The sequence below is a fragment of the Tachyglossus aculeatus genome, chromosome 1, assembly GCF_015852505.1.
Source record: "Tachyglossus aculeatus isolate mTacAcu1 chromosome 1, mTacAcu1.pri, whole genome shotgun sequence".
Taxonomy (NCBI): Eukaryota; Metazoa; Chordata; class Mammalia; order Monotremata; family Tachyglossidae; genus Tachyglossus; species Tachyglossus aculeatus.
In genome coordinates this window covers 91,213,116-91,232,327 of record NC_052066.1, presented here as the reverse complement: position 1 = coordinate 91,232,327, position 19,212 = coordinate 91,213,116, and the positions used below count along the sequence as shown (strand labels likewise).

Below are 19,212 nucleotides of genomic sequence, written 5' to 3'. Positions count from 1 at the left end.
TTCTTCATCTGAAAAATAGTTATTCTTGCCTCTTCCTACTTCACAGGGAAATTGTGGCGATAAAATGGAGATTTCAGGGTCAGTGAAGCAGGTTCAGAAGCAGGACTAATTGTTCATAGTCTCTTTGGGAAAGTTGCCTAAACCAATTAATCAATCAATCAATCAATCGCATTTATTGAGCGCTTACTGTGTGCAGAGCACTGTACTAAGCGCTTGGGAAGTACAAGTTGGCAACATATAGAGACAGTCCCTACCCAACAGTGGGCTCACAGTCTAAAAGAGGGAGACAGAGAACAAAACCAAACATACCAACAAAATAAAATAAATAGAATAGATATGTACAGGTAAAATAAATAAATAAATAAATAGAGTAATAAATAAGTACAAACATATATACATATATACAGGTTCTGTGGGGGAGGGAAGGAGGTAAGATGGGGGGATGGAGAGGGGGACGAGGGGGAGAGGAAGGATGGGGCTCAGTCTGGGAAGGCCTCCTGGAGGAGGTGAGCTCTCAGTAGGGCCTTGAAGGGAGGAAGAGAGCTAGCTTGGCCAATGGGCAGAGGGAGGGCATTCCAGGCCCGGGGGATGACGTGGGCCAGGGGTCGATGGCAGGACAGGCGCTTAGCACAGTGCTCTGCACATAGTAAGCGCTCAATAAATATGATTGATGACAGGCGAGAACAAGGTACGGTGAGGAGATTAGCGGCAGAGGAGTGGAGGGTGCGGGGTGCGCTGTAGAAGGAGAGAAGGGAGGTGAGGTAGGAGGGGGCGAGGTGATGGACAGCCTTGAAGCCCAGGGTGAGGAGTTTCTGCCTGATGTGCAGATTGATTGGTAGCCACCGGAGATTTTTGAGGAGGGGAGTAACATGCCCAGAGCGTTTCTGGACAAAGACAATCCGGGCAGCAGCATGAAGTATGGATTGAAGTGGGGAGAGACACGAGGATGGAAGATCAGAGAGAAGGCTGATGCAGCAGTCCAGATGGGATAGGATGAGAGCTTGAACGAGCAGGGTAGCGGTAGGGATGGAGAGGAAAGGGTGGATCTTTGCAATGTTGTGGAGCTGAGACCGGCAGGTTTTGGTCACAGCTCGGATGTGAGGGGTGATCGAGAGAGCGGAGTCGAGGATGACACCAAGGTTGCGGGCTTGTGAGACAGGAAGGATGGTAGTGTCGTCAACAGAGATGGGAAAGTCAGGGAGAGGGCAGGGTTTGGGAGGGAAGACAAGGAGTTCAGTCTTGGACATGTTGAGCTTTAGGTGGCGGGCAGACATCCAGATGGAGATGTCCTGAAGACAGGAGGAGATGCGAGCTTGGAGGGAGGGGGAGAGAGCAGGGGCATGGATGTAGATCTGGGTGACCAATCAGTGCTATTTATTCAGCACTCACTGTGTGAGAAGCACTGTACTAAGCACTTGAGAGAGTACAACACAACAATATGACAAACATATTCCCTGCCCATAACGAGCTTACAGTTTGGCTTACCTGGCTGACAGAGAGTGACAGGACAAGCCTTGGTACTTTTGCTCACAACTAGAGAGTACAAATCAGCTCTCTGAGCTTCAGTTCCATCATCTGTAAAAGGAGGAAAAATATCTGGTGCTCTAACTTCTAAGAATGTGAGCCCTGTGTGGAACAGGGACTGTGTTTTGATCTGCTTATATTCTATCTACCTGAATGCTTAAAAATAATAGTAATAATGGTATTTGTTAAGTGCATAATTTGTGCCAGATAGTGTAGTAGATGCAAGGTAATTGGGTTGGACATAGTACCTATCCCACATTGGGCTCACAGTCAATCCTCATTTTACAGATGAGGTAACTGAGGCACAGAGAAGTAAAGTGACTTGCTCTAAGTCATACAGCAGACATATTGTAGAGTGGGATTAGAAGCCAGGTCCTTCTGAGTCCCAGGCCCATCTGCTAGGCTATGGTGCTTCCCCAGTGGTTGTCACAGAGTGAGCACTCGTTTAAAACCATTCTAAAAATAATAATGCCTCTCTGGCATTTCAGTCCCTGCCCCAGGCAGATTTGTGGCAAACTCAGTGTGCCTTCTTTTTCTGCCCTATCTTCTGAGGAGGAGGCGACAATGAGCCCCTGGACCTGTGGAAGGGCAAATAAACTCTTTTTACTTCTTCTTGAGGAAGATGACACTAAGTTCCCACAGAAACTCACTTATCAAACTGCTTGGAACCTCCCTACATAGTGAAACAGCATGGTTTAGTGGATAGAGCACAGGCATGGGAGTCAAAAGGACCTGGGTTCTAATCCCACCTCCAACACATTTCTGCTGCGTGCAAGTCACTTCACTGCCTGAGTTATCTCATTTTTAAAATGGGGATTAAGACTGTGAACTCCACATGGGACAGGGATTGTGTCCAGCCTGATCAGCTTGTATCTACCCTATCACTTAGAACAATGTTTGACACATACTGTTTAATAAATACCATTATTATTGCTCCAGTGAAGAGAAGAGAGGGCAGAGATGATGGCAGAATTGAAATTCCAAAACTTCAAATGATTTAGAAAAGGGATTTTCTTCCCACTTTCAATTTGTCAGAGCTATTCTCAAGAAACATCCTTTAAAAGTGATTTTTTGCCTCTGTACTAAGAAGGTGCAAATATCTGCTGGGAGAGAAGTTGGCCATTTGAGAAGGGAAATCCTTCTTCCAGGAAGCTGTGCTTGTAATGGTCAAGTCCCATTCTGTTGGATGGCTGACAAAGATTTGTAATTACTTCGATCCAAAGGTGAACATTACCTTTATTTTAAAAAATCTAGAGGGCACTTTTGAATCTTAAGCCCAAAATGGTTTTGAAAGATTGTCACATTCCTCAGTTGCTCAATTTCTCTTTCCTCCCACTTTCTACTCTGTAACTGTACATGACACTTTAAAGAAAGCAGTATTTTCTGAAACCGACTTAGGAGTAAGAGCCTCAGATACCTTCCCCGTTCCCACATAGCAACAAATAGAATGTCACTTTAAACAGAGATTCTTTTTTTACAGGAACTAAAGTTCTGTGCAAGGGCTTTAAGTGTCAAAAAAGCAGCATTCTAATGACGGCCTAAAGCAGAGAACCTTCAAAATACACTGGGGAAATGAACTTCTCACATAGAGAGGAAAAAAGCTCTATGAACGAGTAAATTTGACCAGTTCCCTCATTCCCGGAGAGAGACATACGAACTTTGGTATCAGAATCAAGGTAGTATATAAAATAATTTTATTCTATTAACATAAGATTTTAAAGGTCATCCTACAGGTATCAGAGGGGGGTGACCTTTAATAATAGAGCAATCCTAAGCTATTCATTTAATAGCTCAACTTTTCAATTTTTCCAATTCTTTTGGCATTTCGATTTTTAAAGCCGGTTCATTTTTTAAACCAAAAAACCTGACATTTTTGTTATTCTTCATTGTCGATGGGTTAGGTCATCACAGATTGCTTTCCCCTCCTTGAACTTCATGAGTCATTCAAATATTGGGGGAGAGTAGCCACCTTTAGGAAGTCTCATCTTGATTTCTCTGCGCTGTTTCTGCAAATTTTGAGGTGAACAATGATACTGAAGGACAGTCATTTGCTATGAACTAAACCTGCAGCTGCTCCAGACCCACAGGTAGAGACAATTATTGAGTACTTACTGGGTGCAGAGCACTGTACTGAGCACTTGGTAGAGTACAATATAACAGAGTTGGTAGACAGGTTCCCTGTCTACAACGAGAGTACAATCTAGAGAGGAGATCCTACTTCTCTTGCTCTCCGGTCAATGCCGGTCGGTCTGAATTCTGGTGATGACGGGGAAGTGGATGAGAGATGTTTACAATATCTTTAGGAAGTGCCCTAGAAAGGGATGGATTTGCCCTCTGATTTGCCTGCCCTGAAGCCACTAGGAAAGAGCTTTACAGAATTTGACCCTGAAAGGCTTTTAAAAAAATTTTTTTCAAATGGAATTTGTTAACTGCTTACTATGTGCCAGGCACTGTACAAAACTCTGGGGTAGATACAAGATAATCAGGTCCCACAAGGGATTCACAGTCTTAATCCCCATTTTACAGTTGAGGTGTCTGAAGCAGAGAGGAGTTAAGTGACTTGCCCAAGGTCACTCAGCCGACAAGTGGAGGAGCCAGAATTAGAGTTCAGGTGCTTCTGACTCCCAGGTTTGAGCTCTAACCTTTAGATCATGCTGCTTCTCCAAAGGAAAGTCATTTCCCTTGGTCCCAATTCCAATTCTGTAGCCACCTGCAGAAACATCAGGGAAGATTTTCAAACTTGGACTCCTTGACTCTGGGTTGCTCAGCAATGGGGTTCCTCATGATTCAGTGTGAAGAAGCCCAGGATAGCAAGCACAGGCATATTTAAAGCCTCACAAGTGAAGAGGAGTTGAATGTCCTGTTGGCCTACACTGAATTATTCCACACTCCCACTGAATTATTCCACACTCCCAGCCAAAAAAAAATGGTACTTGTTAAGCACTTACTACGTTCCATGCACTGTACTAAGAACCAGGGTAGACACAAGCTAATCAGGTTGGATACAGTCCCTGTCCCACATGGGGCTCACACTCTTAATCCCCATTTTCACATATGAGGTAACTGAACCACAAAGAAGTTAAGTGACTTGCCCAAGGTCACACAGGAGACTTGTGGCAGAGCCGAGATTATAACCCAGGTTCTTCTGGCTTGCAGGCCTGCCACTAAGCCGTACTGCTACCTACTCCTCACTTAATGATGAAGCTATGATCTCGAAAAATGTGAAGTTTAAGTGAAACATTGCTCAACTAATTCAATTTTCCAATTAGAATGAATGGAAATGGGGAGAAGGTGAGGGGATTAGGGTTAGATTCCAGGGACTTTTTTTCAACAGCAGTAGTAGTGGTTGTGGTAATTGCTGAACACATATTGAATGCAGTGAACTGTATGAGTACTTGGAAAGTATAGTAGAAGCATCAGGCAAAAGGCTGAAAGCTTATAGATAACCTTAAACAATTTATTAAATAAATGAGGATAGTGGAGCTCAATTCAGATGGTGGAGTCAGAGGATAGAAAACATCTACTTTATTACCCTGATTAATGGTTTTCTTGGTTTCCATTTCATTATAGCAACTGTTAAGAACTCCATTGTGACTGGCTGGTCATTTTGGGCTGATGCAGGGTGATACAATCTCAATGAGCAAGAAATAACCCAAAGTATAAACAGCAAAGGCTGCAGCAAAGGACATCTCCTCCCAAAGGCCTGCGCCAACTAAGCCCTCATTTCCTCTTCTCCCACTCCCTTCTGCGTCACCCTTGTACTTGGTTATGTACCCTTTATTCACCCCTTCCTCAGCCCCACAGATTGATGTACATATCCATAATTTATTTATTTATATTAATTGTATACTCTACCAACACCCTTCAAACTCCTTGTCAGCAGGGAACATGTTTACCAACTCTGTTGTACGCTCCCAAGTGCCCAGTAATAATAATAATAATAATGATGGCATTTGTTAAGCGCTTACTATGTGCAAAGCACTGTTCTAAGCACTGGGGGGGATACAAGGTGATCAGGTTGTCCCACGTGGGGCTCACAGTTTTAATCCCCATTTTACAGATTTAACTGAGGCTCATTTAACTGAGGCTCCGAGAAGTTAAGTGACTTCTTAACTCCAAGGTCATACAGCAGACATGTGGCGGAGCCAGGATTTGAACCCATGACCTCTGACTTCAAAGCCCATGCTCTTTCCACTGAGCCATGCTGCTTCAGTACGGTGTTCAGCACCTAGTAAAGTGCTCAGTAAATAAAATTATGGGAAGCAGCATGGCCTAATGGATAATAATAATAATAATGGCATTTGTTAAGCGCTTACTATGTGCAAAGCACTGTTCTAAGCGCTGAGGACGGGCCTGGCAGTCAGAAGGATCTGGGTTCTAATCCCGTCCCCACCACTTGTCTGCTGTGTGACCTATGGCAAGTCATTTCACTTCTCTGGGCTTCAGTTCCCTCAACTGTAAAATGGGGATTAAGACTGTAAATCCTGTGTGAGACAGGGACTCTGTCCAACCGATTAGCTTATATCTACTCCAGTCCCTGGCACATAGTAAGAGCTTAACAAATATCACAATTAAATTAAATTAATTAAATTATTATTTATTGATTGACTCTGAAAACAGTATGCCTGCTTACATCACAGGTGACAGTGGCCAAGTGGTGTTCCAGCAGACTACAACTACAAATGAGCCTTTCCAGAGAAGCAGTCAGAGGATGTGGGTTCTAATAGCGGCTCCACCACTAGTCTGCAGTGTGACCTTGGGCAAGTCATTTCATTTCTCTGTGCCTCAGTTGTCTCATCTGTAAAATGGGGAAAATGTCCCACGTGGGACAACCTGATTACCTTGTATCTCCCCCAGCGCTTAGAACAGTGCCTGGCATATAGGAAATGCTTAACAAATACCATAATTATTATTAAAATCATTATTATTATTAGATTGGCATTTCAATAAAAAAACATTAAGCAGATTGTCTTAAATGAGGAGTCTCGCCTCGGTATATGTCTGAAAATGACAGCAGTGACAGTGAACTTTATCCAAGGCCGCAAATCCTTTCCATACTATGAACACAAAGATATTGTCCTGTGATATCCTGATGTGTTTGGAGTGCTTGGAGCTTTTTTTTGTTTTACCTCTCAGAATCACGGTCATCCCAAATCTCTGCTCAAAAATAGCCTGCCTGGTACTGCTGTGTCCCCAGTGAGGGCAAAAGTCTTATAAAGGAGCTCAGAGTCCATTTCCCCTCAGAAAGCCTTGACTCACCAAACCATGATGAAGCAGCATGGCCTAGTGGATAAAACACAAGCCTGGGAATCAGGAGGACCTGGGTTCTAATCCCAGCTCCTCAACGTGTCTCCTGTGTGACCCTGAGCAAGTCACTTCACTTCTCTGGCTCTCAGTTCCTTCATCTATAAAATGGGGATTAAGATTTTGAGCCCCATGTGGGACAGGGACTGTTCCCAACCCGATGAGCTTGCATCTACCCCAACGCTTACTTCAGTGCTTGGAACATAGCAAGTGCTTAACAAATACCACAATTATTATGTTGATGGTGCCTCTGAGGATAGCCTGCAAGCAAGTGCCTTAGCTCACCTGGTCTCCAGAGAAGACAGGGTACCTGGCTCCTCCTGAAGCTAAGTAGCAGCAGCAGCTGCTGCTTTGGAAGCTTCGAACCTTTCTCCTGAGGGCCCTGGGAGGGACACTGGCAAGAAATTAATCCCAGCTCTGCCACGTGTCTATTTTGTGACCTTGGCCAAGTCACTTCACTTCTCTGGGCCTCAGTTACCTCATCTGTGAAATGGGTACTGTGAGCTCCATGTGGGACAGGGACTATTTATAACCTGATTACCTTGTATATACCTTCCATGCTTAGAACAGTGCTTGTCACATAGTAAGTGCTAAAAGAAATCACGATTGTTATTATTATTAGAAGGTAGGCTAGTGGATGGTTTCAGATTACAAAAATGGATTAGCTGCTACCAAAGGCACTTAATTTCTTGGTGAAGTCCTATGTGGCTTCATTTTGCCCAACCCAAGATCTTGTTCTTTGCTTTCTTTTCTATCTCTAATAATAATAATTGTGGAACTTGTTAAGCACTTACTGTGTGCCAAGCACTGTTCTAAGCACAGGGATAGGTTCAAGATAATCAGGCTGGACACAGTCCCTGTCCCACAAGGGGCTCACAGTCTAGAGGGAAGGGATAGGCATTAATTCCCATTTTAGAGATGAGGAGACTGAGGCCCAGAAAAGTGAAGTGACTTGCCCAAGGTCACTCAGCTGATAGTGGAATAGGTCGGATTAGAACCTAGGTCTTCCGACTGCCAGGCCCAGGATCTTTCCACAAGGCAAAAGTACTTTTCTTCTCTCTTTCCTCCTTTTGTCCCCCATTTAATACAATGCATTACACCCTGTGGGCACTCGATCAATACTATCACCACCATTATTGACACCTCGGTCAATGCTATTACCGCCTTTATTACCACCTCCCTACTAGGCCCTCATTCCTCACTTTTCTTTCTACCTGTCTGAATTTCCTTGGAAAAGATCATTCTGATGATAGAGAAAAAAATAATTCTGTCTTCACCCACTCCATAGCAGGAAAAGAAGAAAATCACTAAAAGCCCAGAGAGAAACTGTTTCCTGAGGGCATGTTTGTAGACTATTATCTGCCCTTGAACCATATAAGGCAGTTAAAATTAGGTATTGTATCTTCATATATGCCTACAACCTTCCTATGCAGCAGGTAACAGGAAACAGATATGAGGTAATATTGTTTATAAAGGCATGATAGATATTTAATTCAATGAAGGCTGCAAGGAGGCAAAGTGGCCTAGTGGAAAGAGTACAGGACTGAGAACTCTAGACCTGGGTTCTAGTTCCAGCTCTTCTACAGATTTATTGTAGGACACTGGGCATGTCACTTAACCTCTCATTCAAATCAGCTGTTAATCGACAGAACCACCGGATTACTCAGTTGCTGCTGTTGACAACCTCACCTATAACCCTTAAACTGCTATGGCCCCACCCTGTCCCCTCGATCAGCTCATTCCTGTCCTTCCTCATCTCCCTCCTCCCAACCCTTCTCCACCCCTTGCACCATCCCCACTCCCCTCCCCTATCACATCCGGGGTTCGAATCCCAGCTCTGCCACATGTCTGCTGTGTGACCTTGGGCAAGTCACTTGACTTCTCTGAGCCTCAGTTCCCTCATCTGTAAAATGGGGATTAAGACTGTGAGCCCCCCGTGGGACAACCTGATCACCTTGTTTCCCCCTCAGCGCTTAGAACAGTGCTTTGCACATAGTAAGCGCTTTGCAAATACCATTATTATTATTATCCCTGTTATCCTGTCCCAAAATCACTCCTCGCCCCCACCCCCAAACCAACCCCCATCAGCTCACTCTCATCCAACCCCTCCCCACCCCTCATGCCATCCCATCCCTTTCCTCTTGTCCTTTCCCACCTCCTCAGTCAAGTGCGGCCTGTGGAAACTCCACTGCATTATTGAAAAGCTTCCCTTCATCCTTGAAGTGAGGAAAATCTGTTCTCTTTCCCCATAGAGACCTTCAACCTTTTGACCTGCACCAATTATCTCAAATCATCATGCTCCAGTAAGTGTCAATACCCAAACTATCTTCCCTTGGTACACAAATTGACACCATCAACGCTACCCTCGCTACTGAACTCAACTCACTCACTCTTCTATCCCATCGCCAACCTCGCACCACTAACCCATAACTCTGGATCACCTCCACAGTCCACTTCCTTCACTCCTATGCACAAACCACAGAGTGTTGCAGGCGGGAATCCAGATATCAGTCCAACCTTGTCCATCTCAAATTACCTTTGCCTGCTTCAACTCTGCCCTCTCCTCCGCCCAGAAACATTATTTCTCCAACCTTATTGACTCCCATGCCCATTGACCTCGCCACTTGTTTCAAATGTTAAACTCCCTCCTCTAACCCCCATTTTCACTACCTCCCCATCTCTCACTCGTAATGACCTGTCCCTTTAATTTATTGATAAAATGGATACCATCAGGTTTGATCTCCCTAGAATCTTCCCTGCTCCTCTCCAGTCCCTCTCTTCTCCTGTGCCCTTTTTGACTCTCCCACTGTTCCCAGTCGTATCTCAAGAGGAGGTCTCCTGTCTTCTCTTAAAATCCACCCCCTCCACCAGCATCTCTGACCCAATCACTTTGCACCCTATCAAAATGCTTGTGCTCTCCTTTCTTCCATCCCTCACTCCCTGACTGACTGAGCTCCTTATCTTCCCTCCCAAACTCTTTCCTCTCCCTGACTTTCCAGTCACCACTGTAGACATCATTACCATCCTTCCCATCTCACAAGCCCGCAACCTTCGTAGTATCCTTGACTCCACTCTTTCATTCACCCCACATACCCAATCCGTCACCAAAACATGCTGGTCTCACCTCCACAACATTGCCAAGATCCGCACTTTCCTCTCTCATCCTATCCCAACTGGATTACTGCATCAGCCCCCTCTGTGACCTTCCAGCCTCCTGTCTCTCCCCGCTTCAGTTTATACTTCATTCTGCTGCCTGGATTATCTTTGTACAGAAACGCTCTGGGCATGTCACTTCGCTCCTCAAAAATCTCCAGTGGTTGCTTATCAATCTTCGAATCAAGCAAAAACTCCTCACTCTCGGCTTCAAGGCTCTCCATTCCCCCACCCCCTCCTACCTCACCTTCCTTCTCTCTTTCTCCAGCCCAGCCTGCACATTCTGCTCCTCTACCGCTAACCTCCTCACTGTGCCTCATTCTCTCCTATCCTGCCGTCGGCCCCTGGCCCATGTCCTACCTCTGGCCTGGAATGCCCTCCCTCCACATATCTGCCAAACTAGCTCTCTTCATCCCTTCAAAGCCCTACTGAGAGCTCACCTCCTCCAGGAGGCCTTCCCAGACTGAGCCCCCCTTTTTCCACTCCTCTTCCTCCTCCCCTCCCCATCACCCCCCTCCCTCCCTCTGCCTTATCCCCTTCCCCTCCCCACAGCACTTGTATATATTTCTACATATTTTTTACTCTATTTTATTTGTACATATTTATTACTCTATTTTATTAATGATGTGTATGTAACGATAATTCTATTTATTCTGATGGAATTGACACCTGTCTACTTGTTTTGTTTTGTTGCCCGTCTCCCCCTTCTAGACTGTGAGCACGCTGTTGTGTAGGGACTGTCTCTATAAATTGCCGATTTGTACTTCCCAAGCACTTAGTACAGTGCTCTGCACACAGTAAGCACTCAATAAATATGATTGAATGAATGAATGAATGCCTTCTTCAACTGTTCGCATCACTGTTCCAATGGCTTCATCCCCTCTGCTTTCAAACATGCTCATCTATCCCCTATCCTAAAAAAAATCTCCCTTGATCCCACAGCTCCCTTCAGTTTTCACCCCATCTCCTTCCTACTATTCCTTTCCTATACCTGCTGCCTCCATTCCTTTCACCTTAGAGAAGCAGTATGGCTCAGTGGAAAGAGCACGGGCTTGGGGGTCAGAGGTCATGGGTTCTAATCCTGGCTCTGCCACATGTCTGCTGTGTGACCTTGGGCAAGTCACTTAACTTCTTTTTGCTTCAGTTACCTCATCTATAAAATGGGTATTAAGACTGTGAGTCCCATGTCCAATCTGACAACCTTGTAGCTACCTCAGCACTTAGTACAGTGTCTGACATATAGTAAGCACTTAACAAATACCATTAAAAAACCAAAAACCTCTAACTGTGGGAGTCCCTCAAGGTTCAGTTTTGGGTCCCCTTCTATTCTCTATCTACAACCACTCCCTTGGAGAACTCATTCACTCCCACAGCTTTAGCTACCATCTCTATCCAGATGATTTCCAAATCTTCATCTCCAGCCTGACCTCTCTCCTTTGCAGTCTCGTATTTCCTCCTACCTTCAGGACATCTCTCCTTGTCCATGTCCATGACCATGTCTCCATGTCCAAAACAGAACTCCTCATCTTCCCACCCAAACTCTATCCTCCCCCTGACTTTCCCTTCCCTATAGACAGCACCACCACCATCCCTGTCTCACAGGCCCATTACCTTGACATTATTCTTGATTCATCTCTTATTCAACACACATAGTCTGTTACCAATTCCTGTTGGCTCTACCTTCACAGCATTGCTAAAATCTGCCCTTTCCTTTCCATCCAAACTGCTACCACATACATCCAAGCACTTATCCTATCCCACCTTGACTAATAACAATAATAATAAATAACAATGGTATTTGTTAAGTGCTTACTATGTGCCAAGCACTGTTCTAAGCACTGCAGGGCGGGGTGGGGGGGGGGGATACAAGGTAATCAGGTTGTCCCACATGGGGCTCACTGTCTTAATCCCCATTTTACAGATGAGGTAACTGAGGCCCAGAGAAGTGAAGTGACTTGCCCAAAGTCACACAGCTGACAAGTGGCAGAGCCGGGATTAGAAACCATGACCTCTGACTCCCATGCCCGGGCTCTTGCCACTGAGCCATGCTGCAGCCTCCTTGCTGACCTCTGACTCTCCACACTCCAGTCCATATTTTACTCTGCTACCCAGATTATGTTTTAAAAAAGTTCAGTCCATGTCTCCCCACTCCTCAAGAACCCCAAGTGGTTGCCCATCCACCTCTGCATCAAAAGAAAACTCCTTACCATTGGCTTTAAAGCACTCCATCACCTTGCTCCCTCCTATCTAACTGCTAATATCCTACAACCCAGCACTTCACTTTGCTCCTCTAACATCCACCTGTTCACTGTAACTCCATCTCATCCATCTCTCCACCAACCCCTTGCCCATCTCCTGCTTCTGGTCTGGAACTCCCTCCCCCTTCATATCCAATAGACCATCACCCGCCCCACTTTCAAAGTCTTATTAAATTCACATCTCCTCCAAGTGACCTCTCCTGACTGAGTCCTTATTTCCCCTACTCCCTGTCACCTTCTGCATCACCCTTACACTTGGATTTGTATCCTTTATTCATCTCACCCTCAGTATCACAGCAAGTGTGTACATATCTGTAATTTAATTTAATGTCTACCTCCCCTTGCAGACTGTAAGCTCATTGTGGGCAGGGAATGTGTCTATTCAAACTTTCATATTACGCTCTCCCAAGGGCTTACCGCGCTCTGCTCCCAGCAAGTCTTAATAAATACCATTGATTGATTGACTGCTAGTCTCTCAAGGCCTCAGTTTCCCCATCCATAAAATATGGATGAGATACCTGCCTCCCTAGCTCTGCAATTGTGAGTCCCATATTGGGTGTGGCCTATTTCCAAACTGCTTATCCTGTATAGATTCTGGTGCTTGGCATATAATAAGCATCTAATATCATAATGATAATAAAGGGGAAAGTGTGTGTTTGTGTGTGCATGTGTGCGTGTGTGTGTGTGTGTGTGTGTGTGTGTGTGTGTGTGTGTGTGTGTGTGTGTGTGTGTGTGTGTTAGGGCTCTTGAGAAATGGCACCAAAAAGAGTGTCCCCACATTTTGGACAACAGGTTTTAGACTGTAAGCCCACTGTTGGGTAGGGACTATGTCTATATGTTGCCAACTTGTACTTCCCAAGCGTTTAGTACAGTGCTCTGCACACAGTAAGCGCTCAATAAATACGATTGATGATGATGATGAGTATGGTAGATTTTGCCAGCCAGCAACCTGCAAAGCCCAGCAAACCTTATAGATTCAAGAAAGACCCAAAATGGCAAGGCACTCGTCCCTCCTTCTCTGACTTCTCCTTTGTCCTGTGTTCTTTCCCTATGAGCTGCCATAAAACCCTTTTATGCCTCAGGGAGGCAGCTAAGTCTGAGTGGAAGAAGTTTGCTCGCATTTCAACTAATCCACCCATTCCTATTAGCAGAGTGGTAGGGCAGATGCGACTGATCATTTATTCCCCCTACTTCTAGCTTTCAAAACATTATACAATTCCAGCAAAGTAAAGGCATTAGAGTGACACAGGACCCGTTGACCTAGATTAGATCAGGAGAACAAAGCAGAAAATTGTTTGTCTTAGGGCTAGTTATGAACTCTCCCTCTTGGTTTTTTTTTCCTATTAGTTATACTCCATGCACTTTAATACTCACTTTTATTTCTGCTTAGATTAGATTAGCTTGGCTTAAAAAAATGCCCAAATCATTTGAGTGTCTTGTGTCATCAGCAATTCAATGCCTAAACTTCCCATTTTGTTAGCATTATAGTTTGTAAAATCTCTACTATTGTCTTCTAAAAGATTTTGCTTTTCTCCACCCTGTAAACTCTGTTCAGTCCTGTTATCACGTCTCATCTTAAGATTTTTTTGTCTGTAGTAAATCTTCACGAATTCCTATCTAGAATAGCTTTAGGCTATTTTGTCTACTTGAAAGTAGGACACTATTTTTGCCAGAGGACTACATGTATCAGGATATAAATTTTTAACATACTGACAGGATATGAATGCTGGAAGTTACCACAAAATACATCATAATATTTTTTCATACCTCACGTACCAACGTGGCAGTCATTCTAAACAAATGATATAAAACATTAATTACATTGAGATTGTGTGCATTCAATTAAGTCACTCAACGTTCCCTATTATAAAAAGCTCAACAGTGAAATCAATTACTGAAACTGGCTTGGATTTTCTAGATTTGCATATAATTCTCCAGTCTTTATGACCTGGAACAAAGATTTACCAATCAGTCAATCAATCATATTTATTGAGCGCTTACTGTGTGCAGAGCACTGTACTGTCTTTGGAAGAGCGCGGTATAACAGAGTTGGTAGACAGTTTCTCTGCCAAAAGGGAACTTGCAGTCTAGCTTATAGCCAAAATGCAGCATTTCACAAGTCGTTTCTTTTTTACTATATTTGGATAATCAAAGTTTAATAAATAGGAAATCAGGACACCAAACCAAGACTGGTGCCGTTCCCTTCTTCTAATTACAATGGTGTATAATAATATGTGACAGATGCCAAGTGCTGTGGGACCTAATGTCAATTCATCGATCAATCACTGGTATTTATTGAGCACTTACTGTGTGCAGAGCACTGTACTAAGCACTTAGGAAGTACAAGTTGGCAACATATAGAGACGGTCCCTACCCAACAACAGGCTCACAGTCCAGAAGGGGGAGACAGACAATAAAACAAAACGCGTGGACAGTTGTCAAGTCATCAGAATAAATAGAAGTAAAGCTAGATGCACATCATTAACAAAATAAATAGAATAGTAAATATGTACAAGTAAAATAAATAGAGTAATAAATCTGTACAAACATATATACAGGTGCTGTGGGGAGGGGAAGGAGGTAGGGCGGGGGGGAATGGGGAGGAAGAGAAGAAAAGGGGGCGTAGTCTGGGAAGGCCCTCCTGGGAAGCACTTGGGAGAGTATAATATAATAGAGTTGGTAGATAGGTTTCCTGCCCACAAGGAACTTGTAGTTTATGAACATGTACTGAGCATACTCCAGCCTAGACTCGGAAGTCTAAATATTTCAAAGTGAGCAAGAGCAGCTGATGAGACATTGCAAGGTAGACGGACTTGCTTAACTGATGCCGTCCCAATTTCTACATATTTGAATATTTTTATAAAATTCCCACGTGCGGCCTGCATAATTCCAGTACATGTTGTCACTCTATTAGTTGTTGTGTTTGGGAACGCTACTGATTGTTAGCAAACAGAACAGACAGCTTGAAAGGGATTGTTTCTTCACAGTCTCTTCTTCTTTGAAAGCCAGAAGCAAGCTAGTAGGGTAAAAGATAAATCTGAAGGATAGGCTCTCTGATCACCACCAGACTTTGATATCAGGATTGAGACCATCTCCAAGTGCAAATAATAATAATAATAATATTTCTTAAGCGCTTACTATGTGCCAGGCACATAGAGCTGGGGTGGATACAAGCAAATCGGCTTGGATACAGTGCCCGTTCCCCTTGGGGCTCAAAATCTCAATCCCCATTTTACAGATTAGGTAACTGAAGCACTGAGAAGTGAAGTGACTTGCCCAATGTCATAGAGCAGACAAGTGGCGGATCTGGGATTAGAACTGACTCCAAGGCCCGTGCTCTACCCACACTTCTCTGGGCCTCAGTTACCACATCTGTAAAATGGGGATTAAGACTGTGAGCCCCCCCATGGGACAACCTGATCACCTTGTAACCTCCCCAGTGCTTAGTACAGTGCTTTGCACATAGTACGTGCTTAATAAATGCCATTATTATTATTATTATTAAACCACACTGCTTCCCATCACATCAGTAAGCATTATCATTTATTTGTATTTATCACCTTTTCTAAATATTTGGCAAAAATCATGTTTTTCACAAAAGTGGAGTGCATTGTAACACTGAAGCTTCAGATAATCTCAACAGGGCTTCACTGGGTGGGACATGAGAAAAGAATGAATGACAACAATACACCCAAATAGCTGCTGTATGGAGAGCTGAAAATGGGAAACCAAAAACCAAGGAGGGCAAAATAAGCATTTTAAGGACACAGTAAAACACAACCTCAAAAATCTGCATCTCTGTAGATAACTGGTTGCCAATTGGTGAGGACAAATGTTCATGGAATGCTGCTATCAAGAAGGCAGTCCTTCTTTTGAGCTAAAGCTTTGTATGGAAAAAGAGACAAGGAGACAAAAGAGATAATATTGCCAAGCACCACAAACATCAGAGATGACAACCCAACAAGGGACAACAGTCTTTTCATGTGCACAATAAAGCTGGAAATGTAAATCCCTCTTTGCCTTTTCAATCACACACAAACTCATTTTACCCTCAGCAGCGTCTTCTTCAAACACAAAGGACACAGCTCGCTTTGGGCAGGGAATGTGTCTGCCAACTCTATTCTATTGAACCCTCCCAAGCGCTCAGTAGAGTAAATAAAAAAAATAAATAAATGATGGCATTTTGTTAAGCGCTTACTATGTTCAAAGCACTGTTCTAAGCGCTGGGGGGGATACAAAGTGATCAGGTTGTCAATCAATCAATCAATTGAATTTATTGAGCGCTTACTGTGTGCAGAGCACTGTACTAAGCGCTTGGGAAGTACAAGTTGGCAACATATACCCAACAGTGGGCTCACAGTCTAGAAGGGGGAGACAGAGAACAAAACAAAACATATTAACAAAATAAAATAAATAGAATAGGTATGTACAAGTAAAATAAATAGAGTAATAAATACATACAAACATATATACATGTATACAGGTTGTCCCACATGGGGCTCACAATCTTACTCCCCATTTCACAGATGACATAACAGAGACTCAGAGAAGTGAAGTGACTTGCCCAAGGTCACAGAGCAGACAAGTGGCAGAGCCAGAATTCAAACCCATGACCTTTGACTCCCAAGCCCGGACTCTTTCCACTGAGCCACGCTGAGTACTCTGCACATAGTAAGGGCTCAATAAATACTGTTGATGATGAAGATGATGAGACCGTATACTATTTCTTTCCAGTATTTGCAAGTGACCCACATGGCAGGCTTGATACCATCTTCAGTTGTTGGCCCACATGGCAATGGTAAGGCAGATCAGTCAGTCACACAGAGTCATTCATTGAGCACTTACTGTTTACAGAGAACTTTACTAAGCACTTGGAAAAGTACAACAGAGAAAGTAAACGCACTCCTGGCCCACAAGGAACTTACACACATATTTTGCTGTGTGATTGAAAAATTTGTGATTTTTATAAATGACTGATATCTACTTGAAAATTGAGAGTTTGGCACCCTATACACTGTAAGCCCCCTCTCAGGGTCAAACCTGGAGAGTTCCCAGTACTCTACCAGTCTCAACTACGGGAGGGAGAGTCAGGCAGAGGCATATCCATTCCATTCCTAGCTGGGGAGGTGGCTAGCAAGTGGAAGACAATCTGCTACAAGTCAAAACTCACCTGTGCTAGGCAGCAGCAGCATGGGAGAGATTCAAGGGTGAAGACTCAGGTTTACTGTGCAGAAGTAGTTGATGGTAAATCACTTCCATTTTTTACCAAGAAAACTCTATGGATACACTACCAGAACGATTTGCAGATGGAGGTGGGGCGTTTTTTGGAGAGATGTGTCTATGGCATCACTATGGGTCGAAGACAACTTGAGGGCATAAGACAAGACAAGGCTGTAAGCTCCTCGTTAGCGGGGAACTTATGTACTAATTCTTTTGGTTCATATTTTCCTTAGTGTTTAATACAGTGCTCCACACACAAAAGTGTTCGGTAAACACTGCTTGCTTGATTGATTACAGACAATGATAATAATAATAATCTTCTCAGTTCTTTTGCATCACTGTTCTTTATTCTTCCTGTCCTTCCTCTCACAACTCTCATGTTCCTCTGGCTCCTTCTCAGCTGTTTTCAAACATATCCAAGTCTCCTCTGTACTGAAAAAAAACTAGCACTCAACCCACACCCCTTCTTCCAGCTACTGGTCCATCTTGTCTCTTTCATGCCTAAACTCCTTAAATGGTCTGTTTACATCTCCTGCCTCCACTTCTTCTCTTTTCCATTCCCACTCTAATTTAAATTTTACTCATTTTCTCAAGACTGCTCACCCAGCGCTCCAGTGAGCCCCCTTTCTTATGAAAATGGTCTCTTCTATGTCCTAATCATCCCTATTTTTCTGCCACTTTTGACATAGTTGACCATTCTCTCATCCTTAATACTTTTTTTACTATTCTATTTATTTTGTTAATGTTGTGCATATAGCTTTAATTCTATTTGTTCTGATGATTTTGATACCTGTCTACATGTTTTGTTTTGTTGTTTGTCTCCCCCTTCTAGACTGTGAGCCTATTGTTGGGTAGGGACTGTCTCTATATGTTGCCGACTTGTACTTCCCAAGAGCTTAGTACAGTGCTTTGCACACAGTAAGGGCTCAATAAATACGATAAAATAAAATAAATACGACAATGAATGAATGAATGAATGAATGAATACAGACAATACTCTCCTGATTTTCATCCTATCTTTACAACTGTTCCTTTTCAATTTCCACGGTTGAATTTTCCTCTTCTCCTCCCCCTCTCATTAAAGGAGTTCCTCAAGGTTCAGTTTTGGGCCCCAGTCTCTTTCTTAGGGAGCCAAACAGCACTCATTAGCACATACCATTCCCTGATTAAGCCCTCATTTCCTCTTTTCCTGCTCCCTTCTGCTTCTCCTGACTTGCTCCCTTAATTCACCAACCCATCCCCAGCCCCACAGCACTCATGCACATATACATAATTTATTTATTTATACTAATATCTGTCTCCCCCTCTGTACTGTAAACTTTTGGCCGGGGGATGTGTCTGTTATATTGCTGTGTTGTACTCTCCCAAACACTTAGTACAGTGCCCTGCACTTAGTAAGTACTCAGTAAATATGATCGACAGATTGACATTGATATCAGCACTTTGTCTTCTAGGTTAATCCCCATCGACACTATTTCTGTTCACCGTAGGTGCTCATAAAATATTGTTGATATTAAAAAAGACTTTTAAAATGACATTATTCAATTTCTTCTGAGTAACGGCAAGAGATAATTAAAAATTGTACTTTATAGAAGATCATATTTCCCCCACTGTAGCCTGAAACTTTTTAAGGAATATTTGAAATCTGACAGGTTTACAGGCTCATCATAGGAGCAGACCTAAAGTGATTTCATTATCTGGATTCCCATCTGATTATTAATACTCTGTATCCAGAGAACAAAGCAAATCTTCC

At 43.4% G+C, this 19,212-nt stretch overlaps 1 protein-coding gene and 1 non-coding gene across 2 annotated transcripts in view; one reads left to right on the top strand and one right to left on the bottom strand.

The window, feature by feature from the left end:
* The window catches only part of GPR149 (G protein-coupled receptor 149), a 76,066-nt gene that overhangs the window by 14,267 nt on the left and 42,587 nt on the right, over window positions 1-19,212 (bottom strand). The gene's annotated exons all lie outside the window — the stretch shown is intronic.
* On the top strand, window positions 17,262-17,399 carry LOC119937962. Its single transcript, XR_005454304.1, has one exon. It is a non-coding gene; the product is annotated as a small nucleolar RNA SNORA7 (small nucleolar RNA).